Genomic DNA, 27,374 nt, shown 5'->3' with positions numbered 1-27,374 from the left:
GCTTAGATCTTCCTTTCTTCCTTCCCTCCCTTCCATCCTTCGTCCTTACCTCTCTCTCTCCCTTTCTCTTTCTCTGCTTACTTCCTTCCCTCTCTCCCTCCCCCCTCCTCCCTCCCTCCCTTCCTTCCTTCTCTTTCTTTCTACCTTCCTCTCTCTTGTCTCTTTCTATGATTCTATTTCCAGCCCTTAAATCAGTGTTTGCAGTCATTCTGAGTTGAACCTTTAAAAAGCTGGCTTTACCAAGGTTACTTCTAATCTCTGCATGTAAATCTTCTCAAGACCCTTGCCCTCAGTAAACCAGTTTGACAATTTAGCTTTAAAGGTTCAGATTAAGGGATACAACTTGCCTGTTCCCACCACAAAGCAAATACAGAGCGAAAGCAGGCTAAAGATCTGAGCTGACCTCTGCCAACCTGTGGCAAACTTACCTAAGCCTCACATTGGAATCTTTTATTTTTATTCAGTGTGTTATGGAGGACATAAGTCAGATTGTGATGGAGAGTTGAAGCAAAAGACGCCCAGAGGGGGAAGTGGGAATAAGAGCTACAGGTAAAAGCAGAAAGCAAAGCTAGAGAAAAGGGAAGGAAGAAGCCTGGAAGAGTCGTAAAGCGACCATAAAAGTGGGATAAGTAAATGTGTGCACAATGAAATCACTGCCTGATCTTTATTCCAATTTGACCTGAACAATAATTTGATAGAAATTTTAAATAATCTTTTATTTGTCCATTAAGTTCACCAGCTAGATTTATAAATACACATATTGGCAAGCTGTGGCCCACTTAAAAGCTGAGTGAAAACAAACTGCAGATACTTCCACATATGCAACGTTTGATGGTTCTTAGAACAAGATATCAGGAAGTTTTACTAAGTTGTTACTTCTCTAATGGTGCGGGTGGGAATATGAAGATTGTCGTAGATGGTTGCTCATAATTTTTTTGCACTGTTTACTGGTGGTGGCTGCTGGGGGCCTTTGTAATTGCTTGGCACTGAAGGCAGCTTCTTACTAGATTTTGGAAAGGTATGGGTAGTGAAACAGTATTCAACTAAATTTAGAATGACAATTCTGGTCCTTCACTCTTTGATAGATGTTTTATTTTGTGGGCTTAGTGAAATGTGGGACCTTAGCACAAAATCTGCATTATAAAAATAAAAACCTATTATCTGCCTCTAGACTAAGTTAGGCTGAGGCGGAGGGTGGAAGACTGGGGTAATAAGAAGCTTTACTCCCCTTCAAGCCCAAGAGCTATTCCTAGTGTCCTCCAGATACTTGCTAATCTTTTTCAAAGTATCAAACTTACCTGTTTAGTTAAAGATCAGTGTTATGCTTAGAATATTAAAATCATACTTTTTCTGCTTGGTCTGACAAGATTTTCTGTTTATTAAAATGTAAAAGCTTTAGCTTATTGAGATGTTAACTTGTCATTCATGATATCTATTAACTGCTTAAGTATCTGTCAAAAACAACATTTAAAACACTGTGCATATAATGACAACATTTTCTTTCAGGGACCCAACTCAACCAGGAAGTTTTTATATTTTAGGATGAAATAACTTTGTGGATCCTTTAGAATGCATCCTTATGTTCTGAGTTCTTTTTAAAGTTAATTTATTGGTGAAGCTAACTGCATTTCTGATTCTTAGGGATACTCAGATGCAAATTTCCAAGACAATGCTGTAGTACTGTTCCTAACCACAGGATGGCAGGACACTAACACTTTTTCACTCTGTGCTTCACTAAACCTACCTTTATCTTTTTAGGAGATTCTCCGTTTTTTTTTTTTTTCTTTTTTTCTTGTCTTTTTGAGGGAGGGAGCGTTTAAAAGAAAAAAACTGAGTGTATATATTTGTTTATTTATTTAGAGTGATAAGTGGATAAATGTAATGCCAATCAAATATTCATCTGGTAGAAATACATTTTTATTAATCCTAACACAAATAATAATTTTCATGACCTTTATAAACTTCTGGACTAAATGGACTCTCATTCTAAAACCCCAAAGAAAGGCCTAGTGTGAACCATATATGTGTCAGTTAGTATATAGCTCCATTTGGTAGAAGAAACGATAAACCTGTCTTTCTTTTCATTTAATTGTTTTATTTTTTCCTTTAATTTGGATTTGTCATAAGATCTTAAACAAAAGTACAGTCATATACTGCATAATAATATTTTAGTCAACGATAGACTGCGTATACAATAGTCCCCTAAGATTATAATGAGCTGAAAAATTCCTATGTCTTAATGACCTCATTCATAGCCATTATAACACCATAGCACACTTAGAGTGAGTGTCTTTTGTTTTTAAAGTTTGGCGCTTACCTAAGGAAGAGAGTGAGAATTTGTCATACTTTTATTTCCAAAAGTTGTATTGAAACAATACAACAGATTCCATGTGCGTGGTGGCGCATGCCTGTAATTCTAGCTACTTGGGGCGGCTGAGGCAGGAGAATTGCTTGAACCCCAGGAGGCAGAGGTTGCGGTGAGCCGAGATCGCGCCATTGCACTCCAGCCTGAGCAACAAGAGTGTAACTCCGTCTCAAAAAAAAAAAAAAGTTTAAATACACTTAAATTTACATAGGAATTAAGAATTTTTTTTAATACTTAGCACTAACATATGATTACATGTTTGAAAACGCAAAAGTTTAGAAAAAATTGAATGAAATTGAAATAGTAATGTGTAAAAACTTACATTATCTGGACATGGTAACATTATAAGACTTTCTGTCATTGAATTTTCCTAAAACTTAATAATTTGAGATTTCAAAATCTCTACCATAGAGATTTTGTTTGCCTTATTTATTGTGATATCCTCAACATCTATTAGAATGCCTGCCCAGTAAAAATTGTTGAACCAATGAATTACGCACTGGAGGACATATTGAAATCTTCTGGTAAAGCTTCATGTGTCTTTTTTTTTTTTTTTTTTTGAGACGGAGTCTCACTCTGTCACCCAGGCTGGAGTACAGTGGCATAACATGATCTCGGCTCACTGCAACCTCCACCTTCTGGGCTCAGGCAATTCTCCTGTCTCTGCCTGCTGAGTAGCTGGGATTACAGGCATGTGCCACCACACCTGGCTAATTTTTTGTATTTTTAGTAGAGACGGAGTTTCACTATGTTAGCCTGGCTGGTCTTGAACTCCTGGTTTCAGGGGATCCACCCACCTTGGCCTCCCAAAGTGCTGGGATTACAGTCGTGAACCACCATGCCTGGCCACCTCATGTGTCACTGATTCTGCAGCAGCCTTGGTAGGATTTTAATCTCCACTGTCATCAATATTTTCAAAATCAGAAAAGATGTATTTGCTGAATGAACTTTATCCTTCCCTTTGGACCAGGTGGGCACAGAGTCTGTTGGCAGATTTTAACTGAATACCTACAAGGGGCAAGGTGCTGGGCTGAAAAAGAAGCCATCGATTTTACAGTCCTATGCTCCCATAGCTCTGTGGGATGGAGCGCCTGCAGGTCACAGGTGTGGGGGCATTATTAGCAGAAGGCTGGAAATTTATACCAGGAGTCAAGAAGGGAAGTTGGCAGTCACATGCTTTCCACCAAACAGTAATTAACAATATAAGATAGAATGAATATAAACCTGGAATCAAGACAGAGGGTGGATTTCCGGCTCGTGTGGGAACTTTGAGTCTGAGGGGATGGCAGAATTTCACTGGCACAGAATAGGAAGAGCGTTCTCTCTCTCTCTCTGTCTGTGTGTGTGTGTGTGTGTGTGTGTGTGTGTGTGTGTGTGTGTGTGTGTTGGGATCAATAGTGTAGTGCAGGCCAAACTTTACCTCTGCCCTTCTAGGGTCTTGGCTGGTCTTGAGAATTAAATTGACATAAGATAGATTAACAAGAGAAAAGCATATAAATTCAACATATTTTACATGACACAGGAGCCCTTATGAGAAAATGAAGATTAAAAAAAAAAGCAAGGCTTAACATGATTTTGTAAAGAGGCAATTGTGGAAAAGTATCTAAATTTTGTGGGGAGGCCAAAGGGAGATAATTCTTTTAACAAGGTGTGTTTATACGGAATTATCTCGGCTATGACTCTTCATGGAAGAATGTTTCTTTTCTCTTGGCACAGGGAGGGCACCTTGCACATGATAGTTTTTATCTCCTACCTTCAGGGAAAAGAAGGGGAAGATTAGAATACATCTAATCTTCTTGAATCTGCTCTTTTTCAAGTGCCTTTGGCTTGAAGTGATCCTTATGTCAAAGTGGCATATTTGTGGGTGGCATAGCCTGCCACCCTTCAGTAGTGTGACTCAAGGCTGAGTCAGAAAAGTGCATGCATGGTATTTTGAGGGGTAGGGAGCAAACCTTTGTCGTCAGGTAACCCCAGCGTGGGGAAAGGGTCCATCTCCTAGTCTTGCTAGTTCTCCCAAGAGGCATCTTAAGTTGTGCAGAACTCTCAGAATTCTCATATGACCCTTTTGAAAATCAGCGGAGGCCTCTATCAGAATCAGTGAAAGCAGGTGTGCTTTCTAGACCCTAGAGAGACATAGAAGATGCCAGGATCAGGTCCTGGAGAATTTCTGTTTCAAAACGTGCAGTCTCTAGTTTTTTTTCCCAAATGAGCTTGAGTTGGAATCTCAATAAGTGGATCCACCTGCCAGTCAAACAAACCAGGTAAAAGTGATTCAGATGGGAAATCTTCTGGGTAAGAAAACTGAATAAGGAATAAAAGAATTTACCCCAGGCAAAACTGACATTACGTTCATTCTCTAAAGGTTCACATATAAACAGCGATTAACAGAGATCCCATAATGCTGGACACTGTGAGAGAAAGATTTACTTTCAGTAGAAATGCACTTAACATTTCTTGTTATGCTTGCAAGTAGGGCAGCTAATTCATCCTTAGGAAAATCAAAGAAACATTTGGGAGGAAGGAAACATTGAGAATACCACCAACTGACCCCTTTAAAAACTATCTATAGTTATCTATCATTAGTCAATAAATGATCAGAAACGTGAGTTCTTTCTTACTCGGTTGAGGAGTGTGGCCTTGAGAGCACAGAAAAGCCCTGAACATTTAAGTGTGTGAGCAACATGGGAAGAAGGCAAAATGGCCAGTGACCAGGACAGAAAAGACAAACTTATGCAATGGCATGATTTTACATAACCTAGGTTCTCCTAGTACATGGCAGGGATTAAGTTACCAGGTTCACACAAGCTCCACCTGAGATACCAGTCCCAATTAATTTTTCATGGCTTCCTGCAGCACAGCATTGAGATATAAGATGATAAAGATTTCAGCTGTGTAAGAGGCTATGGACAACATGTTAATGTCTGTCTGGAATAAGGGAGGGGGAGTGTTGATGCAATATTTGCCAGTGCTGATTGGAAGCTTGGTGGAGCTTTTTTGTCATGAATGAATTAGAAGCACAATTTGCAAAGTTTGCTTTTAAAAGTATTGAATACGGACAACTTACTTTTTACCACATATTTTACTTCTTGTACATTAATCTTTTGTTGTTGTTGTTGTTTTTTGAAACGTAGTCTTGCTGTGTTGCCCAGGTTGGAGTGCAGGGGCACGACTTTGGCTCATGCAACCTCCACCTCCTGGGTTCAAGCGATTCTCCTGCCTCAGCCTCCCAAGTAGCTGGGATTACAGGCACCTGCTACCAAACCTGTCTAATGTTTGTATTTTTAGTAGAGTTGGGGTTTCACCATGTTGGCCAGGCTGGTCTTGAGCTCCTGACCTCAGGTGATCCACCTGACTAGGCCTCCCAAAGTGCTGGGATTACAAGCGTGAGCCACTGCACCCAGCCACATTAATCTTAAAGTTTCAGCAAAGCAGATATGACGTGCTTGCTTTCTCTCCTTAAAAAGCTCAGGAAGATGTTAAAACCCTGTAAAACTATCCTTTGAGGGCTTTGCGTACTGAATTGAGATAGTGAATGCATTTTTCTTTTCATCACTCAAGGAAAACCTCACTATTTGGTGGCAGTTACGACAAGTGTATCCCCCAGAAGCTATAGCACATTAACTGGGTGACCAAGGTTAGAATGTTCACCAACGGCAGCCCCTGTGCTGCTTCTCTTGTGCTGCAAATTCAGTCTCTGGAGATCCTCATATTAAGCTTTCTCCCAATCCTTGATTACAGTTTGGAAGTTTCTGTTCAGGCTGCCACTCTCCTTTCTGAATTGCCCTCTAATTTCTTGCCCGCTCCACTCTCCAGGTACCAGGGTCTTCACGGGCTCTCCCAGGTAATCCACACGTATGGCTTTTTCATGGATCCTTCACCTCACCCTTTATTCCCCCAACATGACCGATCTAGTCTCCTCCCATTCTTGTCAGTGGCCTTTTTGAACTAGCCCCAAAAGAGCCACCTAATAAACATACTCATTCCAAGGCATTAGCAACAACTAAATGAGTTATCCTTCCATTCTAAGAGGTGAACAATGAGTTAGACAGTACCCTACTCAGTGTCAATGCCCTACCCAATGTCATCCCATCGAGTGATGGGAAGAGGGCTATTTGGACAGAGGGCACACTGATGTGGCCTCTGTTAAGGCATAAAACCTACCATCCCACAGGATATATTGACAATTAGGGGTCACAAGTTCTTACTGCAAAACACTGATGAGCAGAAATGTTCTGTTTTCTTTCTAGAACCATGTGTCAACATAAGCTGAAATCAGAAAATCAGAAACAAAATATCTTTAAAGTTTTTTTTTTTTTACTTTTCAGTACAGCAGGAAGCTTTTGTAAATGACTGAAACATAAGTTTTTCATGGTTTCCCTTATGTCTTGGTTCCTGTAACACAGGAAAATCTTCAAAACATTTTAGAAAAAAGGCAAGTTGTCTGTGAAGAAAGAGTTTTAAAAATTAAGAACTTTATACAGAAACCATTTGAAGGATGGGAAGAGGCTAACAGCGAAAAAAAGTGAAGATTTAACTTGGACAGCAAAGCAAAAAATAGATGCGAACAAGTAGAAAAGAAAAGAACAAGAAGTTGAATATTAAGCCACTTCCTTTTTAGAGATTAAATACAAACCTGAACATTGAGAAAAAAAAAGCAAAAAGAAGAAAAGAAAGAAGAATTTAGAAGTCTTTAGAAAAAGGGCATTAGATAATATTATGCTATAAATCTTTGAATTTTTATTTTGTCTGAAATTTTTTTTAACTATATGGCGTCATACTTAGGGTTTCACTGAATTTCTTTTATTGCAATATTTTAAATTTCTGTTGAAAATTTAATCCAGTACCTGACTTAGTCCCTTTATGAAGAGAAGCAGCCCTAGGACAGGACATGACTAGGAGGGAGGAAAAGGGAAAACAGAGGAAATTAAAAAAAAAAAAATCACAATACTGGCTAGGCAGGGTGGCTCATGCCTGTAATCTCGGCACTTTGGGAGCTGGAGGCAGGAGGATCACTTGAGCCCAAGAGTTCTAAACCAGCCTGGACAACATAAGACTCCATCTCTAAAAAAAAAAAAAAAAAAAAAAAAAAAAAGCTAGCCATGGTGGCATGCACCTCTAGTCCCAGCTACTTGGGAGCCTGAGGTGGGAGGATTACTTAAGCCAGGGAGGTCAAAGCTGCAGTGAGCTGTGATTGCACCACTACACTCCAGCCTGGGCAACAGAGTGAGACCATGTTAAAAAAAAAAAGGAGAGAGAGAGAGAGAAAGAAAGAAAGAAAAGAAAGAAAGAAAGAAAGAAAGATAACAGTACTACAACTATAAAAGTTTACTTGCAACATGTGGAAGGAAGTACTGGGTAGTGGTTAGCATTCTTGTAGTTAGAGATCTTGATTTAAATTCAGACTGGCGCCTGATGGTATTGTGGCCTGTGGACAACTTACTTAAACTTTTCTGTCTGCTCAGCTGTAAACTCTCTGCCTGGAATGGTGCCTGTCACACAGAGGGAATGGAATTAATGTTTGTTGAATGAATGAATAAAAGACTCATAAAACATGCATAATTCTTTCCTAATGGGATTGTGGTAAGGATCAAATTAGACAATATCTAGTAGGTTATGACTATTAGAATATATCTGGAATTGAAACTGGCCTATATGTTGGGTAATGTAGAGTTACACATCCAAAGGGCAGCTTTTCCTGGGCCCTTTACATGTGTTCTAAGATCCAAAGTTATACCTGGGCATGTGTGGCCTCAGAGCTTCTGCTGTGTTGTCACCTCATGGATGGGTCATCTGTACCTCACAACCTTTAACACCCCTGCCCTGTGGATTATTATATACCTCATCCCATAACAGAGTATATAGATGAATGTTGTATAATCCCATATACAGTGATTAGGGAATTATTACTAAATGAAAATGAGAGAAAGCTAACAGAGAGGGTGAGAGGGATGTTAGGGTATCATTGCCTGGAATCCCTTTGCAACTCATGCACCTCTTGACCCTCACTACAACATCCTTCTCTTGCCAGTCCAGCACAGTGGAGGTGTTGCAGGTTGCCAGCACTAGGTATGCCCCTCCATGTTCAGATCACACATTTTGTTAAGGTACAAAATCCTTGTTTTCTTTCTTTCTCTCTCCTTAAACTTAGGTGTAAATCTTTCTTTTTTCTTCAACTTTAATTTTAAGGTCACGGTTACATGTGTAGGTTTGTTACATGGGTAAATGTGTGCCATGGTGGATTGCAGCACAGATCATCCCATGACCTGGGAATTAGGCCCAGCATCCATTCAAAATCCTAGTTCTCTTATATCCAGTCATAATTTCCTGAGGTAAAACCAACGTGGGTGAATGTGGAGTATGGATAAGTAAAATTACATGAATTCAAGGAAGTTTGTCATTAAGTGAACAAAAACTGACACAGTACACAGGAATTCCGATAGGGGATAAAATCCTTATAGTTGGAGTGAATGTGGAGTTAGCACAGTATCTGCACATCCTTCTCAACCTTTAAGACTCTGCTTCATAATTATAGAGGCAACAAGGTGGGCTGAGCAGATATGGAAACTGCCACTCCATTCCTCTGCCCTGCCTAGGTCTATATGCAGAGAAACACTGGATAAAATAGATATTAAAATATTACATCTTAGATAAGTTCAACTGAAAGAACAGGAACAAATTAGGAATCTGATGCAAAGAGAAAACTCAAAGCCATTTTGATGAATGAAAGTGGATGCCAAGTAGTCCTTTGTGGTATGTGTTATTGGCTGGTCTCCCAACACCTACAAGGTGTTAGGAAGTTGGCATTGGATTCCCTAAATAGTGGAGCTTTCAAGGAATTGTGCAGTTCATGAATTATGAGTAAATTAACTGTATTCATTAGTAGCAATTCTTCGGCACAGTTGGATGCCAGATCACCATACTGGACTGTGATAAACAGGCATCCACAAGAAATATGAGCACCTAAGACTGTGAGTGGGGCATGTATACACACTACTTGCCAGGGCAGGGACTTGGCTGAGAAGCCAATGTTGAAACTAGCATGGAACCAGTGAAACTCACCAAACTTTGCTAGAGGCACATGCCAAACTGCCCTAGGCAGGAGGCTGCCTGCCCCCCTCATTTCAAAGCAGAGGAAGCATTTCCACAATTTCTGCCAGAAATGAGCTCAGTCAAGTAATATAAAACAACTCACCACCAACAGAGGTTCAAAACACATAACAGCTGTGACCATTCACGTGCAGAATCTACAGACGAATTATATGAAAGGAATTTTTCAAATAAATATTTTAAATAATCAGAGAAATAAATGGGACCTACGAAATAAATTCAGGATATTGGGGAAAAGCTCAATTGGATTTATTAAGAACATAATAGTTCCAAAAATTGAAATATGATAGTTGAAGTGTGATCATTGAAACTTAAACTAATTAATACATAAATGGTAGGCTAGACCCACCTGAAGAAAGCATTTGTGAATTAGAAACTAGATTTGAGGAACTCACTCAGAATGCAAAATAGTGGAAAAAAGAAATGGAAACTATGAAAAAAAGTTATAAGATGAATAAATTAATTAAAAAGTTAAACATAAGCATTAGTAGAAGTTCCAAAGGTGAATGGTAGGAGAACGGGGTACAGGCAATGTTCAAAGCGATAGTGGCTAGGAGTTTCCAGAACTGAAGAAAAGTAGATGGGGCAGAGGAAGGATTTACATCAGAGCTTACATTTTTCGAAGACCCTCACCTGATCCCACGAATTGCGTTGGCTGCCCTTGATCTGTGCTCCAATTTTATGTATTTCGTCATTATCCCTGACACTCTAGGTTCAGGAGTGGTTTCTTATTTATCATGTACATCAAGTCCCTAATATCCTTGGCACATAAAAGGAGCTTAATGAATATATGTGGAGGAAGCAAAGAAGAGGGAAAGGAGAGAAGGAGGGAGGGAAGGCGATGGAAGGAGGGAGAAAAGGAGGGAAGAATAAAGGCCTGGGTGAAGGAGGAGGAAGAGAAGGAGGAGGAGGAGCCTTAAAAACTAAAACAACTCCTGGAAACAGTTACACATATATGTGTGTATGCATATACTGAACATATATATATATACACCCATACATATCCACACATACACTGGGTATTGCATAACAAAACTTAGTTTTACATACAAGCCTATTAACATTTTTACATAAAGGACTTTATTTCCAGAGAGGTGGGAAAACAATTTCCAAAGTTGGAAATGCTATATATTCAACATCTTTTCAAAGTTCAGCCATGAAGAATAGTAACAAGTAACCAGTTGTATCAAACGCAAGTACAAAAGTTAACAAGTGCAGTGAACGCTTAGTGCTAATTTGGTAAATGACATCCTGCCTGACTTTTTTTTTTTTTTTTTGAGATGGAGTCACCCAGGCTGGAGGGTGGTGGTGCGATCTCAGCTCACTGCAACATCCACTTCCCAGGTTCAAGCAATTCTCCTGCCTCAGCCTCCCAAGTAGCTGGGATTACAGGTGGGCACCACCATGCCTGGCTAATTTTTGTATTTTTAGTAGAGACAGGATTTCATCATGTTGGCCAGGCTGGTCTCAAACTCCTGACCTCAAGCGATCTACCTGCCTCGGTCTCCCAAAGTGCTGGGATTACAGGCGTGAGCTACCGCACCTGGCCGGTGCCTGACTTTTGAATGTATCTTGCAGATTTGGGTGATTGAAGTATTTTAACTTTCTATTCAAAGTTGAACCAAGCTGTATCTGCACACCATTTAAAAGCTAACATATTCTACCCCCAGATACTCTGACTTTTCAGCAGTGGTTGACAAGATAAATGCTGATGTTCAATTTATAAAATAATTTTCTTTTTTAAAAGAGTGAAAATTTGAAGTTATAAAAGTCATGAGAAAAATGTTTGTGGAGGAATTTCGGTACATTTTATTGAATAAACTTTATTCTTTCAAAATAAATTTTAATAAATGTCATAGAAGTATTTGAGGAATAAACTTCCACATATTGAAGACCTCTGTGTAATGTTCTCCAGTGGTGATTCACGTACATTATATCCTTTAGTCTTCTCCCAAACCCCCCACTTTAGAGATGAAGAAATTAAGACCAAATGTGCTGTGTATATTGCCTAAGGTCACACAGTAGAAAAAAGTAAAGTTGACATAGGCGTGGCTGTCTTCAGGTCTCTTCCTCTGTGCTTTGTCAAGTACAGATGTCATAGATTTATTGCCTGGATTGTTATAACAGTCTGTGTGAGCCATGTTTGATATATTAACATGAGTAGTGTGAAAATTTAATGCGATATTCTTTCCTGTCCAGCAATGAGGGAGTACGTGATTGTGAATCCACCCTCCTGCTGTAAACTAAAATGAAACCAGATCAAATACATAAAGCAACGCTTTCAGACATTAGATATAGGCCACACAGGACCATGATCCCTAAGAAAGAAGAAAACACCTACCTAAGTGAGTCAACAATCATTCTACTCTTTTGTCTGGAAGCAGTTTTTGGACCAAAGCAGGGGTTATAGAATCCAAGCAGATCATGGAGATCTCACTAAGCTGATGGGGAGTTCAGAGAGTGGAAAATCTAGGATGAATTCTAGAGTGTTGGATTGGAATTCAGGTTTCAATGTGAGCTCATGGTTTATAATAAATATAGAAATAAATGTGGATGTAAATATGTGTTTGTATATACATATATATTTTCCAGTCTTATCTACTGAGTGGGATTGGGAGCAGCAATAATCCAATTCTGATTAGCATAACTAGAGCCTAAATCTTGGCTTCCAACTACAATTTTCATCTAAAAGGAACTAGGGCTTCCTAAAAGAATGGTCAGTTTTGGGGCTGGATCAGGAAAAGTACAAAACAAGCCTGAGTTATCTTATTGTGCCGAAAATTAACAAAACATCAAAGAATGCAAAAGCTTAATGACAATAAAAAGAGAGAGAGAGAGGAGAGAGAAGAGAGAGAGAGAGACAGAGAGAGAGAGAGACAGAGAACCTCTCAAAAACTGCCAAAGCTCCTACTGGTCTAAGCAGGGATAATTTGACTGTGAAAATAAATGTAGTAAGTAGTAGATTCGAACTCATTGAATTAAATAAGAAACCATGAGACCATAAAGATGTAATATTAGTGAATCAGTAAAAAGTTTGGTGAAGAATAGCATATTTACATAGTTTCAAAGTAACTTCTCACAAAATACATATTAATTACAAATTGGAAGGAGTAATGTCACCTGGCAGACAGGATCCTAAACAAATGATCAAAGTGCACATCATGAGAGGAGGAAACAACTGATCTTGTGCACTCTCTGACAGGAAGCAACAAGAACACAGCACTACCTCTGATATTCCTGCCAAAGACATAGCACCCAAATGTAATGAGGAACAATCATTAGGCAGGTCCAAACCAGGGGCCTTTCTACAAAATAATTGGCCCGTAAATGCCAAAAGTGTCAAGCTCATGAAAATCAAGGAAATTTTGAGAAAATTTTCCAGAATAAAGCAGACTAAAAAGAAATGACCAAAAATAATGTAATGACTGTTTCTCAACTGAGTCCTCATTCTGTAAAGGTATTACTGGAACAATTGAAAATTGGCCCTGAGTATTCAATGGTAGCAATATGTCAGTATCACCTTCCCGATTTTGATGGTATTATCTAGCTTATATAAGATTGAAATAATACAAGTTTGTTTTCTGACCACAACACAGTTAAAATAGAAATCAATAGCAAAAAAAAAAAAACCTGGAAAAATCCTGAAGTATTTAGAAATTAAATAACATGTTTACAAATAATCTATGAATCAAGAAGAAATAATAAGAAAATTATTAAAATTTTTCAAAATGAATAAGAATGCTAACAAAGTTACAAGTTAGTAAAATTGAGAAAAGAAGTAAAAGCAAATATTGATGTGTTTAACGAAAATCTGTATTTATTACAGAGGTTGGATTTATAATAAAAGCTTTTCCAAAAACGAAAATTCCAGGACCAAATTGCCTTGCTGGTATATTCTACAAAATATAGTAGAAAAAAAGTAATATAAGTCTTCTATAAACTCTTTCAGACAATAGAGAAAAAAGGAATTCCCAACTTATTTTAGTAAACCAGCATAATCGTGGTAACTAAACCAGAGAGGGACATTACAAGAAAAGAAAATTATGGATCAGTATCTCTCCTGAATATATCAGTTGAATGAAACACTTAGTATCTTGAAGGAATCATTTACAGACAGAAAAAAATGACTCCTTGAAGAAACTTTCAGCAAAGCTGCAAAGATTTTTGAGCACAGCTTGGTAAAAATAAAATTGTTAAGTGGGCACAGACTAGAAGAGAAGACAAAAGCAATCAGTGTGAAAGAGTTCTCAGACTAGATGATTGTCTGAGATTGCATGATATCATTGGCAAGCAATAATACACTTGTATTCATGTGATTTTTAAAAATTGAAATCAAGTTCACATAACATAAAATTAAAAATTTTTAAGTATACAATTCAGGGGCATTCAGTATCTTTATATACATAACCATCACCTTTATCTAGTTCCACAACGTTTTCCTCACTCCAAAAGCAAAATCTATGCCTATTTGCCCTTCCTCCAGCCCTAACAAACACTACTCTATTTTCAATATCTCTAGATTTACTTATTCTGGATATTCCATATAAAGTGAATCATATAATCTGTGACCTTTTGTGTCTGGTGATTTTGACCAGAGTCTTTACCCTTCATGCGTCTGATTTCTTTGCCCAGTAGGCAGGAGAAAATTATTTCAAAATATCATTCAGTTAATTTAAGCCTATATTAGAGCTCTGACTTGAGCTTGCATCTTGGAGAGTTGTAAGCAGAGCTCTTAGCACCTGTCTTGGATTGTTATAATGTCCAGTTTGAGTTAGTGGGTTGTGGTGGTGTTGGTGGTGGTGGTAACAGGATTGGAAACTTTACCAGGCCATATACATGAAAGACCAAGCAGTGTGATCCAAAGAGAGATCTGGGATTCAGGGCAGAAGCTATACTCTCAGAAAACATTTCTGCGGGCATCCCCACTGTGTGGTGAACAGGGCAACTGCATGGGAAATGGAAGCGCTGCTGCTAGCTCCTGTGTGGTTGCTGTATCAGTGAGCCCTTAGGCCATTTCACTCATCTGGGTCCTGGATTTCTCATCACTAAATTGAACAGCTTGGACTACATCATGTCCAAAGTTGCTTCCTATTCTACAGTTTCTGGACTCTCAGCTGGAATGCCATTCCCAGAAATAAATGCAATGACTGTGGGAACAGATATGGTAGGCTGGAAGCTGATGGCCACGAAAGAAAATTTACCATGCTCTGTTATGTAATAAATTGTTACATAACAGTTTATTATGAGGAAAAGAGAGATGCGTAACAGGATAGTCACCATTCACTTAGTGCTTTTTATGAGTTACTGTGCTAAACACTTAGATTTACTAATTCATTTATATCTTAAAAGAATCCATGATGTAAAAATTGTTACTATCCTCTTTAATTTCAGAAAGCTGAGGTTTAGAGAGATTAACTTTTTAATCTCTCTAGTAGAGACAGCTAGTAAGTGGGAGAGTTGGCATGTCATCCATAGCTTATTTTATTTTGCAATGTGTACACCTTAACACTAAGTATTAATACGCATTAATAAGCAAAATGATTTTCAAAATATACATCCATGTAGTGCAAGTAGGGCTGGAGGTAAATTCACTCATGGTGGTAATTAAACGGAGACATGTTGACTAAGCAGAGACATGTCAGACAGGGCACTTAGGATGGCCATGTGAATGTTCAACTTCTGAGAGCTCAAAATTTCATTCAGTCAATAGTATTCCAAAAGCTACATTAAGAGAATGTTGGGCACTTTTTATGGAACTGGAGATTTCAATTCTATGTGTAATGCTCCTAACCCCTAACTCTGAATCTAGAGAGCACTAATTTAAACTCTCTCCCTCTTATTTATAATATCGTTTGCCAGGAGGGATTGAATTGTGGATTGGCATTATGCACCTGAAAAGGTCTTCCAAATAGTATTAAATAGATGACACTTTTGCATTGGTCATAAGTAACTTTTTAAGCATTTGTAGTTTATGAAAAGAGATTAAGCATAGAGTCTATTTGCAGCCTTTCAACTGGCTGCTAAATATCAACTATCTGTTGTTAGTCAGACAGTTACTGTATCATTCAGAGCCCTGTAGGAAAGGAAGGGCATTCTCCAGCTGGAAACTTCAGTAAAGAGGCATTTCCAATGTTTAAGAGACTATTTACTCGATTAAGGGAAACCAATGAGAGGTAAAAAACACTATGGGGCTAGCAGTTGCATGGAACTGACACCAATCCTAGAAGGAGCAATTAATGCAACCTTGCTGAGTAGCTGGAGGTAACTTCCAGCAACATAGAGGTCAACCTACTGGACCTGTGGACTTCTGTAGACAGGCATCTTACCTGTTGTAACCCACAGGGAGGGAGCCAGTTGGATAATTGTACAGAACCTTTTCTCCAACCTCTGATTCACTGTTCATGCAGTCGATGAACAAACCTAGTCAGAAGAGGTAAGGGAACTTGTAGACACAGTGAGTAAAGGTCAGCTCCCAGAGTTGAGAGGAGTAGAGAATGGATATAGAAAGGCAAATGGAAATACTCCAGAAATATATTTTTATATAGTCACATATACATTGCCATCTCTCCATGCCAACTATATCCCAGAAGATGGTGGATGAAAATGGGAAAGAATCTTGGAATTATCTTTCTGATACAAGCTCTGACCATCTCTCATGCTAAAAATGCAAACAAGGGAAGATAATTATGCATTATATATTTACAGGATGGCATACAACAGATAAATGCTTAGGAAAATAAAGGTGATTTCCACTGGAAGATGACAACTTTGCCTGGTGCTGCTACTGGGTAGTTGACTAGTTAGTGGAGCTAGCTGAGCCCTCATTAAGACCATCAGGCCACTGTATTTGTAACTATTAATATATAATCCCAAGAGCTGTTCAAGGGAAAAAACAATGAAAGTTAAGATTTGTCTAATAGATATACATATCTATCTATCTATCTATTATAAAAACAGATTTATTGAGATACTATTCACATACCATAAAGTTATTTATTTATTTATTTATTTATTTATTTATTTTTGAGACAGAGTCTCACTCTGTTACCCAGGCTGCAGTGCAATGGCGCCATCTTGATTCACTACAACCTCTGCCTCCCGGGTTCAAGTGATTCTCCTGCCTCAGCCTCTCAAGTAGCTGGGATTACAGGTGTGCACCACCATGCTCGGCTAATTTTTGTATTTTTAGTAGAGATGGGGTTTCACCATGTTGGTCAGACTGGTCTCAAACTCCTGACCTCAAGTGATCTGCCTGCCTCAACCTCTCAAAGTAATTACAGTTCACTCTGAGCTGTGTCTGAGCTGGTATCCATGATGCAAGGCAAAGTCTTCCCCCACTCTTTTCTCTCCTCTCCTCAAGCAGAGGGAAGAGGTCTCTTTTAAAGCTATGAGCTGTGCAGCTTGGGGTTAGGGGAGTGGTAATGCCAGCACTGCCTTAGCCACCCCTCTGGTATCTCTGTAGGTGGCATGCCCCCCCCAGTTTATTGTCTCTGGGCCCAGTTTAACATTAGGACTTACCTGGGATTTCCTGTCCATGTCACCTAGATTGTCTTTTTAGTTTAGGTAGAACTCCAGAGTACCTTAGCCCACTGTAGTGAGGTTTGTAGGAACTGATGTTTGGACCACTTGGATCAGTGATACCCCTCTGGTTAGGGATGGTTTAAATGCTGCCTCCACGGGTGAGCATCAGCTGAGTTTGGTTTAGTTTTGTTTTCTGTTATAATAGGGCAACAATGAGTTCAATGCCTCATAAATGCTGTGACTTCCTCTTCCCAGCATGGCAAAATGCTCTCTGCACCTCATTCCCACTGTGGGGAGATGGGGAAGGGGTGGCATTGGTGATTCAAGATTTTTTTCCTATCTCTTTAGTGCCTCTTTCAGTGATATGAAGTTAAAACCAGGTACTGTGGGTGCTCACCTGATTTTTGGTTCTTATGAAAGTGCTTTCTTTGGTGTAGATAGTTGTTAAGTTGGTGTCCTTATTGGGGGTGCAATTGGTGAGGCCTCTATTCTGCTATCTTGCCCTGCCCCTCTGTCCTTACCCACTTATTCGTGTGTCCTTTGGACCTCAGTCACATGTTTTTATGCTATATCTGGCTATCTTAAGACCTCCAGTGTGGTATAAAATCCAGGTCTTTGTTCATTAAATAGCTCATAATCTGAATATATTTTTATGTTTTAAAATCTCAGCTCTTACTAAAACACTTCTTCTGGGTCCTACTCTGATGGAGTCTGCATAACAATTTGATACGCAAACTAAGAAACCAATCCAAGAAAGGCTGTGTTTAATGGTGAATATATGTTTAACACAGTGCCGCATTTGCAATATGAAAGGGATATTCAATAGTTCAACACACACAAGTGTCTGAAGTAGGGGACTGTTTGCTTACACCTATCAAATTGCCATGGAAACCATCTCGACTACTCTGTAGTATGATATCAGGGTTTTTTTTTTAATTGTCTTTAAACAGTTATTCATTTATCCAAACAAGCATTTATTCAATGTCTGCTACATGCCAGGTATCATGTAGTATTAAGCACAATGAGAAAAAGCACTTTTGTCACCCACAAGATGCTCACAATCAAGATGTTCTGGACCATTTCAAAGATACACAATGGAGTGAGGTCTATGAGTGTGGAATGCCAGGGGCTATTAGAATGGAGAACAAGAGCAACAATTTCAAATTGGGAAGCAGAAGGTGATGGAGATTCAGAAAAAACTTTCTGAGTTGACTCTTGAACTGAGCTCTGAGAAGCTAGTAGGAAAGAGTTAAGTGAAGAAATGGGGAAAGATTTTTCAGACCCCCAAATTGGCATGACAGCATGGGACATTTTGGGAATAGGGACAGGGAATGCCTGTGAAAAGTACCAAAAGTTAGGACTGAAAAGTGAGTCAGGAATAGAATCTTAAGATCACTGCAGGTCAAGCACAGGACTTTGGACTTTATACTGAAGGCAATGAGGAGTAATTTTAATGAGTGTAATACAACCCAATAAATTACCCACAATATGTTTGAGTTTGTATTACTCTGATAAAAGTTGTAACAGAGATAACACTTTATAGTCACTGTGCTATTTCATTTTCATTCTAGGCACACAACAAGACATTCTCCAGATCACCTGGCATCTAGCTGGGGCTACAAGGTTTTTTTATGACAACGGAATATGTGCAGAAGTGATGTATATGACCTCAGGGCCCAGCCTCTAAATATCCTGTGTCATGCTCCACATTCTGTCCATTCATCTCTCAGTTAACTAAATGGAAGTGATGCAAGGGAGGACTCCAAGGAAGCCCTAGGGATCATGAAGCTACATAATGGGAGAATTGCTGTCACCACAGTTCTGGAAGAAGAATTGTTTAGGAGAACAGCCATTGGACTATGGCATGCCAAAGAAATAAACCTTTGTTGTGGTAAGTGGCTGGGCTCTGGCAATTGCTTTTTAGAGCAGATAACATGAATTACATTAATACAAGAAAGTCCATCAGATCCTCAACAAGAGAGTAATATAATCAAGTTTTTATGTTAGTAAGATTCCTCCAGCAGCTGCAGAAAGCATGAAGTAGAGATGGTGTGAGAAACTTGAAGGGAGCGAAGTCAGTCATGTGATTAAAGCAACCGTGCAAGCAGGAAACAATGTCTTGAATCACAGCAGGGGCAGTAAAGATGACAAGATGATGCAATTACAGGATGTTAAGAGGACAGAGTCAAAGTGTTCAGTGATTAGCTTCATGGATCTAGAGCAGTGTTTCTTAAATTTGGCTGTACTCTAGAATCACCTGAGAAGCTTTTAACAAGGACAGTTACCTGGCTGCACCTGAGATCAGTTAGATCAGAATAAATATCATTTTTACATTCCTAAAATAATTCTAATGGACAGGCAAGGATGAGAACCATAGGTATAGAGCGGTAGTTCTCAATATGTGGCTCCTGGATCAGCAGTGTATGTATCATTTGGGAACTTGTTAAAAATGCAAATTCTTATGCTCTACCTAGGGTGAACAACTAGTCTGGCTTACCCGAGACTGAAGAGTTTCTTGAGATAAAAAAGCTGGGCAAGGTGGCACACATATATAATCCCAGCACTTTGGGAGGCCAAGGCAGGAGGATTGCTTGAGCCTAGGATCTCAGCACCAGCCTGAGCAACATAGCAAGACCCCTATCTTTACAAAAAATTTTTTTAAAAAGTAGCCAGGCATTGTGGTGTGCACCTGTAGTCCCAGCTACTTGGGAGGCTGAGCTGAGAGGTTTCCTTGAGTCCAAGAGTTTGAAGCTTGCAGTGAGCCATAATCATGTCACTGCACTTCAGCTTGAGCAACAGAGTAAGACTCTGTATCCAAAAAAAGGGGGGGAGGATGGAGAGAGAAAAGACTTTTAGTGCTAAAACTTGATAGTCCCAGGAAATGCGGGATAGTTGGTCATTTTAATCTGACACATGAGACCTACTAAAACAGAAACTCTGGAGGTGAGGCCTAGCTATCTACATTTGAAGACCACTGGTATAGCGTATTCTGAAACTGCATACTTAAGGCTGTTTTAGTCCATTTTGTGATGCTTATAACAGAATATCTTGGGCTAGTTAATTAAAAATGAACAGAAATTGATTGACTCATGGTTCTGGAGGCTGGGAAGTTCAAGATTGAGGGGCTGGAATCTGGCAAACCACCTTTATAATCAGCATTAATCCATTCTTGAGAGCCAAGCCCTCATGACCCAAACCTCCCATTAGGCTTCTCTCCCAACACTGTTGCACTGGGGATTACGTTTCCAACACCTGCTTTTTGGGGGACACATTCAGACCATAGCACATACTGATAAACAACCACATGGAAAATGTGGCCTGAAGAGAGTGAACAAAGGGAAAATTATGGGGGAAAGGAAAACATCTCTTTTTTTCAACAGAATGATTATGGAAACAAACAGTAGCATGCCTATTGTATTTTCATAACTTTCCTAACATTAATATCTAATATAATGAAACCAGCTAAAGGCTAACATTTATCCAGACAGAACTTCTGAGTTCATACAATTTACCTCGCCAAATGACAATTTTTAGTGATCATGCATTTTTAGTTCCCTCATTTTACTTTAAGGAAACCGAGACTCAGAAAAGTTAAATGACATACCCAAAGCCTCACTGCACATATATGGCAGTGTCAAGATCAGACTGGTATTTCCTCCAGGGCAAGGGTTATGTTTTTACTTAGTTGTATCATCAGCCCATAGCAATGGTTGGCACATAACAAGCTCTTGCCAGTTCATTAAATGAATACATCAATGAAGACTCTAAGATCGCTTGCCAATGTTCTTTGTACAAACTCAAAATTCCTTTAAATCAGGTCACATTGTTCTCAGTGTCATACTGGTTGGAGGTACCCAAGTTAGCTGTTTAGTCCTGAGGACTCAAAATTAAAACCTGTTTTGAATTAAATTAATTCTTTCTTTCTAATTGGCAGCCTTTCTTGGGCATTGGTTTTGCTTTGTTTTATTTTCGCAGTACTGATTGTCTGGGCATTAAGCCTACTTGGAATTAACTTGCATTTGTTTTCTCTTGCACAATTTCAATTTAATATAAATGTGGTCAGTTTATAAATTGTTATCATTATTACTTTATTTACTAGAATAAAAATGTCCTAATCCAGGCACAGACCTTGTTAACCATAACGGGGTTAAGTCAGACCTCTGAGTTCTCCTTCTGCCTCTTACTAAATGATCCTAATACATTGGATAAACAGTCAGTCAAGCAAACACAAACATAACCACTACAACTAGAAGTGAATTTAGGGATCAGCTCTTGTAGCCTCATTTCGATACATAAGTTGAACAACAATCTGCTGTGGTTTGTCTGGCAATATCATCCCAGTGTAATTATTAATAGGGCCCCCCTTCATTGCTAAGTGTCCCCATTTGGACAATTAATTATGTGATCACCCACCATATGAGGAATTTCCAGTCTGGAGAGTTGATGTGATTTAACCCTTAGACATGCAGTAGGTTAGTGACGGAACTGGACAAATTTTTAAAAATTGCTTTTCTTTACCACTTTACATATTAATCTGCTTTTCTAACAGTTCAGAAAAGGACAATTTTTAGTTTCCAGTTTTAATTATAAATATCACTGCAATAATTTTACAAAAGTATAGCATGTCTACATTTCCCAGTTAGAATCCTAGAGGATTTCACAAGATTAGTTTCAGTCTAATGGCATTGTATTTAAAGTTTCTGATTTTAAAATTCAACTTACATAAAACTATCTCAGGCCAGCAATAGGGTGGTGGAGAAGCATATAGATTCGGCAGCCAGATGCCTGTGTCCACATCCCAACTTCATCAGTAACCAGCTCTATGGCTCTCATTATTTTGTGTTTCAGTTTCCTCATTTGTAAAACAGGAATGATGATGGTAACAATAGTATCTAATTCCTAGAGTCTTTTGAGAACAAAATAATTATATGTGAGTTGTATGTAAAGGACATACTGTCACCTGGCACATAGCAAGCACCATGCATGTCTTAGCTTTGAACACTGTTTTTATTATCTCATCTGCCGTGAGCCACTCTTCCCTGATGTGCACTTCATACTCCTGCAGTGATAAACCTTGGCCAGATCATGTAGCTTTATGAACCCTGCCTGCTCCCAAAAGTGAGTATTACAAAGGCAGAGGCTTTGTGATACTGTATCCCAAGTAACCAATTTCCATACTGGTTACTTGTATCCTAAGTATGGAAAAGACAACAAGGTAGACTCTTAATACATACTTCTTAAATAAAAGGGAATAAAAGGATGATTAAGTTAGTTGACCTATATAGAAGACAGCTATTCCTGTTCCACATTTCTCTTGTAACTTCATCTCACCTCCTTTAAGAAAAATAAATCCCACAAAACCCTGGATTTTGCAAAGAATCTTGCAAAGAGTCTCTGACTAAGGAATGGAAGAAGACAAACTGAATGAAGAGGCAGTTAGGGATGTGGACCCTAGGGATAGACTCCGATAGGGAATTTTCCTGCTCTTTTGGTGGTCCATTGTACACATATCTCTAGAATTTTAAAATCTCATTTTTCTACATTGCCTGTAATTCTAATGGTTGGACAGTAATTTACATTAATGAGTATCTTCTTTGAAAGACCAGAAAACCTATAGGGAGGGTAAAAGTATTATTAGTCAAAAACATTCATACATTTGAGTTCCATCTGATTACACTTTTCCTGACACCAGGTAATTCACTTGCACTGAATTTATTGGAGGTTTTTACTGCTAAAGTGCAGAAGATGGAAGGAGGAATAAAAAATTTTGGAGCATGGTGTGCTTCATGGATCAGGGATCAAAGCTGGAAGTGATTCTCAGACAGGCTTAGAACATGGAGAGAGAGGAAGTAAGAGATAAGAAAGAGGTACAAAAGGAGAGAGGGATATTAAAATAATATGCTTTCTTGGTTCCAGGATTTATTTTTTTAGAGCCATCGTTAAACATAAGAAAGAGAAGGAAAGTTAATTTTTCTGACTTATTTTCTCTCATAACTATGTGGACACTGCTTCCCTCATAGAGTTTACAATAAATAATAAGAATAGCAGAAAAATATACATATATATATATATATATATATATATGCAGACATACAGGCAAGAATGAGTCATTTATTTAAAGACACAGCTGGACATAATGAGGGAGAAATTATTGTTAACTGATCTATTGTAATCAAAGGAGATAGAGGTAAGGCAAGTTCAAAATAACCAATAAGCCAAATATTTCTAGACCTTAAGCTTCTTGGATATGGAGACTAAGTCTTAGTTATTACTGGGTTACCAGCATCTAGCCCAGGGCCTAGCACAGGGGCTCTATAGAATGAATGAGTGGATGAATTTGGCTTCACAATCAAGACAGTGACATGTTTATTCTCCCTTTCTCATTTTTCTCCTCTCTTCCCCCTTTCACCTTTCTCTTGGCTTGCATCTGGTCCCTTCTTGACTTACTTCTATTTTCTGAGGTAAGAATTCTTCAAAATTCTTTACCCAAGCTTATGTTAAGGCCACAGACTATGTGGAATCCAAACAAACAAACAAACAAAAGAGTGGAACAACCACTGAGCCCAACAAAGGGCCCACATAGAAGCAAGACCCACTACAGTGCTCTGCCCTTAAAGACAACGTCCTCCTTTTCAGCTTTGCCTTTTGGTTCAGATTTTTGAGAAACTCTTATTGGCTGCTGGACAGCCAGTGGTTTTGCTCTCTTAGATTAGGTGTACTCCTCTGGTCCAATCAGCTGTGAACAGGAAGGATGGAGTCAGCTAGGCCTAGGTGTTCCTGCCTTGGGTTGACAGAAGAGTGCTGTGTTAGTTTGCTAGGGCTGCAATAACATGGTATCAGAAACTGGGTGGCTTAAAAAACAGAAATGTATTTTTTCACATTTCTGAAGACTTGAAGTCTGAGATCAAGATGTTAAGCCGTAAAGGAATGGTCTGTCTATTCCAGGCTTCTTTCCTTGGCTTATGGATGGCTGTCTTCTCCCTGTTACATTCACATCATCTTCCCTCCATTAGGTGACTGTCCAAATTTCCTCCTTTTATAAAGGTACGAGTCATATTGGATTAGGGCTCACTCTAATGACTTAATTTTAACCTAACTACATCTGTAAAGATCATGTCTTTAAATATGGCCACATTCTGAAGTGCTGGAGAAACTTAAGCATATAAATTTTGTGTAGGGCAGTGGGGAGTAGTGCATATCAGCTGCATTCTTTTAAAAAAAATTTAAATTTTAGATTTTGGGGGGTACATAGTGGGTGTGTGTATTTATGGGATACATGAGATATTTTGGTACAGGAATGCAATGTGTAAAAATCATGTCATGGAAAATTGGGTATCCAGCCCCTCAAGCATTTATCCTTGGTATTAGAAACAATCCAATTATATCCTTTTAGTTATTTTTAAATGTACAATTAATTTATTATTCACTATAGTTCTCTTGTTGTGCTATCAAATACTAGGTCTTATTCATTTTTTTCTATTTTTTTGTGTGCCCATTAACCAACCCCACCTCTCCTCCATCCTCCCCGCTACCCTCCCCATCCGTCAGCAACCATCCTTCTATTCTCCATCTCCATGAGTCCAGTTGTTTTGATTTTTAGGTCCCACAAATAAGTGAGAACATGTGATATTTGTTTTTCTATGCCTGGCATATTTCACTTAACATGATGACCTCCAGTTTCAGGTGCATTCTTTAATACAGTAGCAGAGAAGTGTGAGCATCTTTGGTATTCCTATTAATGAAGGTTCTACCCTGACTGATTATCTAGGGAAAGCAATTGAATGATACAAGGAGCATAGAGTTTTGGACATAATTTTCTACAATGCCTTGTAAAATGAAAACATTTATTTCCAAAATAGAAAAGATATATTTTCCCAAAAAAGGGCTATAAAATTCTCTTTATCATTCTTGACATTTATTAAGATATCTAAAACTATTCCTAATGATGTAGGAAGTCATCTGTGTCCCCTGTTCATTTTTGAGGTGTGTCACATGTGGGGTATAGTAATTATTCCTGACATTGGAGCCTGGTCCTTGATGTTTCAGAGAACACAAAACCAAATCAGCATATAAAACCACTTCCAAGGCATACCAAATTAAGATCATGTTCAGTTTTCAATTATTCATCATCCCCAGGGCAGGAGGAATAGATGCCAGAATCAAAACAATGAAAATAAGCAGTCTGGGTTTGGACTCTGTGGTATGGAGCTGTGTACATGGAGTAGAGACAAGAAGAATGTGACAGAATGAATATGCAGTTGCAGCACCACTGCTTCTGCCTTTGAACCCTACCAGGCAACAGCAGCTTCAGTCAGTGGAATCACAGTTCTCAGAATCTATGCACATTCACAGCAAGCAGGGGACAAATATGAAAACAAAATGAGGAAAGGAAGGAGATGCAAGTGAACAATTTCGGAATGCTTGGAATCCGCCTATGTATCATCGGAAGAGTAGGGACATAACATCATGGGCTGCTTACTATGGACCTAGTAGAATCTAAAAGTCTAAGTACTTGCTTCTGTACCCTGATTCCCTTATCTTTACCTGAAGGTGAGAAACTAATATATATATATGTATTATATATCTCATATATATCTTATATATATAGTCACAATTCTCACATCCACATTATCTGCTGTTTAGCCCTAAATCAGGAAAAGAGTGGTTTCTAGGTCATAGTGGGGCAATGAACATGAAGATGAGCTTAGGTGGAGCACCAGTGGGTGACAGTACCTCACAGTGCCTACCGTTATTTTCTAGGGCAACAGTGATACATATCCCCTCATAGAGTTAATTAACACTGCAAGCTCAACTGCCTCATAGCAGTAATAAATGAACTTGCTAATGATAAGGCTGATCCACAAGGCCTTTCCACTGAAAAATTAAAGGGTGGTACTTTTTCTTTTGTCCTAAACATTGAAATTTGATCAACAATTTTATTTCTGTAGAATTTTGTAAAGATTCGTGGGCTAAAGTTTGAAATTCAGAAAAGAAAGGGTTTAGAAAGATCTTGGAAAAGGCACTCTGTGTTTTACCAACATACAGGTAATGCTTCATTTCTTAATGAAAGTGTAGGAGGGAGAAAGGAGCTTGTTTAATGAGTATTTAAGAGTCAGAATTTCTTCTAGAAATATGAATTTTCCCATTAAACTCACAACCATTCCATGAAGTACATTATCTTTGTGCCAGAGTATGAACATAATTGTTTAAGTATGAAAACTTAGCACTGTTTTTCATTTTCCTTCCTCTTTTTTTTTTTTTTTTTGCTACATTGTAAAGTCGAAATGTAAAATTTCCTCCTTACCCTCCACTTACTGGGAGGGTTTGAAAATTCCTTCTTCCAATCCTTGATGAAAAAGAAACTCATTTTTCATTGGTTGATTTTCCTTGTAATGGGCCATTGAGGTCAATTAGGAAACAAACAAAAAGAATAGAGTTATTTCCCAAAGAAGCAGAGTGACTTGGAAGAAAAGGGAAGTAGACAGGAGCCCACTCCTCCAAACCCTTATGCCCCTGCCTATAAAGAAAAAGAGGACTCCCTCCCTAGGGTTGATGGAGAGAGGGCTGAAGCACTGGAGCAGGGTACTCATAACACTTTTCCCTGGCGCAAACTCCCGGGAAGCTGAAAGACTCCAGAGAAGAGTGCCTGGGTGATACTGCCAGGACCAAGACTTATAGGACCTTAAACAGATCCTCCACATTGACCAAGATGCCTTCAGTATTCCCTGCAGCCTGACTATATTTCAGATAGGTTTCTTTCTGACTGTAAGTCCCCGGCATCTTTTTTCTTAGTGCATTTGCCTTAGAAAACTTGCAATTTCAAGTTATTTTTCTGCCCCTTTGAGATATAAATATCTCAGCCTCTTGCCAGTTTTGCACCCAAAGAATGTCATTTTCAAGAATCTGTGAGTCATCCCCTTGAAATATAATCATCAAGAAAGATAGGGTCCTATCTCCTCATCTTTGTAGGAGGGTAGGGGCCTGACTTAGACCAGCGCCAGCGAGAAAATACCAAAGGCCTAATCACATTCATCAATCTCCCCACTCAATGGTCCTCCGATACTTTTCCAGCAGCTCACCCCAATGCTTAAAAGCTGTCTTGCTTTTCATTCCAACAAAGTTGAGTTCAACATCTCTCCCCTATTGTCATAGTCTTGATCCCTATTGCAATAGTCTTGAATAAAGTTTCCTTGCCTATTTAAGTTTTTTCAGTGTAATTTTTCGTTGACAACACCCTAAGTCTGGAAGGAAAGAACACAAAGAGGGGGTTATGGAGACATTCACATGGACACGTCAGAAGAAACCTATGTGGAGAAATGACCAATAACCAGAAAGACCCTCTTCTTAACTCTTTGACACTGCATAAAATACAAAATGTGGC

At 38.8% G+C, this 27,374-nt stretch overlaps 1 long non-coding RNA gene across 1 annotated transcript in view; it reads left to right on the top strand.

The window, feature by feature from the left end:
• LOC129486592 (uncharacterized) overlaps nucleotides 1-27,374 on the top strand; it is a 251,912-nt gene that overhangs the window by 39,219 nt on the left and 185,319 nt on the right. Inside the window, exon 2 of the long non-coding RNA XR_008659030.2 lies at nucleotides 18,565-18,884. This is a non-coding gene — a long non-coding RNA (uncharacterized lncRNA). The remainder of the gene's footprint in view (nucleotides 1-18,564; nucleotides 18,885-27,374) is intronic.

This window comes from Symphalangus syndactylus, chromosome 7 (assembly GCF_028878055.3).
Source record: "Symphalangus syndactylus isolate Jambi chromosome 7, NHGRI_mSymSyn1-v2.1_pri, whole genome shotgun sequence".
Lineage (NCBI taxonomy): Eukaryota > Metazoa > Chordata > Mammalia > Primates > Hylobatidae > Symphalangus > Symphalangus syndactylus.
The sequence above is the reverse complement of the archived record's forward strand: the minus strand, read 5'-3'. Positions and strand labels throughout refer to the sequence as shown.